Source organism: Acyrthosiphon pisum, chromosome X (assembly GCF_005508785.2).
Source record: "Acyrthosiphon pisum isolate AL4f chromosome X, pea_aphid_22Mar2018_4r6ur, whole genome shotgun sequence".
Taxonomy (NCBI): domain Eukaryota; kingdom Metazoa; phylum Arthropoda; class Insecta; order Hemiptera; family Aphididae; genus Acyrthosiphon; species Acyrthosiphon pisum.
The window spans coordinates 65,446,227-65,448,963 of NC_042493.1; positions in this window are offsets into that span (position 1 = coordinate 65,446,227).

Genomic DNA, 2,737 nt, shown 5'->3' on the forward strand with positions numbered 1-2,737 from the left:
AATCCACATACCGCAGGCAACTCTCGAAAACTAGAAATGGTGCAAAGAAAATTCGTTAGTTTCGCTGGGTTTATTCTACATATACATCATTAGCCTCATGATTACGCCCCTATTTATACCCTTTCTAATCAAAGAATTACTCTAGGGTTTAAGTTTCTGAATGGATTGTTGTCAGGTAACATAGATTCGCCTTACCTTTTAAGCCTTATTAATTTTAGAGTACCTTAACGTTTTTCTCGAAATAATGCTCCTTTCTATATTCCTTCTTACACTTCTAATTATTTAGCGAATGAACCTATCACAAGATTAATGTCTCTTGCCAATGTTGACGCTTCCCGCCTCTGTTAATGCTAATACCATACCTATGTATATCTTTATAATTATAATGTTTTTTGTTATCTGGTAGGTACTTATAACTAGAATTTAATTGTAAATCTGTATATATCTAACTTTGTTTTTCCAAAAAGCTAGACCCGTAAATATAAATAAATAAATAACAACTGAATATACTACAATAAATGTAGTATGTAAAATGGCTTAGTGGGTTTTTGGGTAAAAGTGCGCAGTATTTCTTACATGATTATTGATTACTTACTATTATAAACATTTAATTTTTCTGGCTTTAAATTGAATGTCTAAAAATTTAATTATATCTATTTATTTATTTATTTATTTATTTGAACTAATGGGCACATTATATCTATGATTTATTAACAAATGATTAAATAATATTATGTAATATTTATTGAATAATTATACTTACTTAAAAAAAAATACTATAGTATTTATACTGTATTAATTATACATTATATTAGGGACTTTTATATTATGCATGCAGCATGCATATTATATATATTTATATCTTACTATTTGATAAAAACAAAATACGTAACAATCTTTTAATAAAATAGATTTTTATTAATTAATTTAACATGCGGCCTGTCACCGCTATTAGGTGCGCACTTTTACCCCGATACTGGGGTAAAATACGCATTTGTTATAATTTCTAATTATTTAGAATTTTTGGTATTAGGTTTGGTAAAATCAACTTTTGACCGGAAAATTGAAATCTACATAATATTTATGATAGGAAAACAATATAACAATATTTCTAAAACGTGTATGCTGCCACATAAACAGCTGTTAAATGTTAGGTGCGCCATTATACCCCAGGTTACTCTATTGGTTACATAATACCCTTAAAAAAAGCTATTCTATAGAATATATTGCGTATTAAAATATATCGAATTAAAACTCATGACTTTCCAATTAACCAACATACTGTAGGTAAAATATGTATTATTATATTTATTTTAATTTTGTATCTATTTAACAAGTTTACTAGGTTATGACTTATGCCAGAGGCGGTTTTTAATATTCCAATTATTGTTAGGGTCATGATGAATACTGTAAGTACAAAAATATCATATTTTTTATTCTTGGATATTACAGCTAAAAAAATAATTATTCAAAATCGCCTCTGGCATAAGCTAAACTTGTTACATATCAATCATAGTTCATAATTAAATCATAATCAACCATAATTCGTTTTCAAAAATAAAATCCTTCAAACCAAATTCCTCCAGTTTTGTCTAGCTAATTGGTTTAAAAGTCATTTTTTTTCATCGACTGGAGTTTCCTTAAATTAAATTAAAATGTTTATGTAAAATAGGTCTGGAAATAAATTATTAAATTTTGTTTACAAAAAATTAAAATATATTAAACTATAGGAACATACCTACATAAGTACCTATATAGTCTATAAGAGAAACTATAATAAATAATACCTCTTCAATTATATTACATATTTTGAATTTTTTAATGATATTAACTATCAAAAAAATATGTATCAAGGTATTTCTTTTACCTACGCATAAACAGGTAGAATGTATACGTATATTTTATGCTATTGCTTATTTCTACCACAAACCTCACCGCTCCACGATAAGTCGATTTGACTCAAAAGCTAATAAAAATAATAAATTACAAATATAAAAATATATAATTATAATAATAAAATTACATAAATCTTAATAGATAATATAATAAATATAACGTTTTCAGCAAAAATGAATTCTACCTATCGTGTGTATTATTAGTAAAATAAATAGATAACAGTTATTAATTTATCACTAATCATTAATATAATTATTTTAATATTGGTAGGTACTATAACAGCAATAAAATTTAAATGTACATAGGTATCTTAAAATATCATATACATAGGCGTGCGCAGCCCTCTTGTTCAGGGTATGCAGAAGCAGTGGCGGATCCAGGAGGAGGGGGGGGGGGGATTAAAATAATATTAATATAATAAATGAAAACAAATGTCATACATATTAAGATATATTTATACGGTTTATAGGTTTTAATTAATTTTTAAATTAACTACAGCTCGTCCCGTCTACAATTTTGACTATATTTCAGCACCTGTGGCGGTGGAATCCTGTCCCGTTTCTGCAATAGTTTATATTTTTTCATAATTTTTTACCCAAAGATAGGATTTAATATACTTAAATTGTGGTGTAAGTTTCATAAGTCTTAGTACATTTTTGAATTAACTACAGCTCGTCCCGTCTTAATATTGACCTAATTACGCGCACGTGTGGTGGTGGAATCCTGTCCCGTTTCTCCAATAGCTTATATTTTTTCACAATTTTTTTTACCAAAAGATATGGGTTTAATATATTTAAGTTATGGTTTGAGTTTCATAAGTCTTAGTTCATTTTTAAATTAA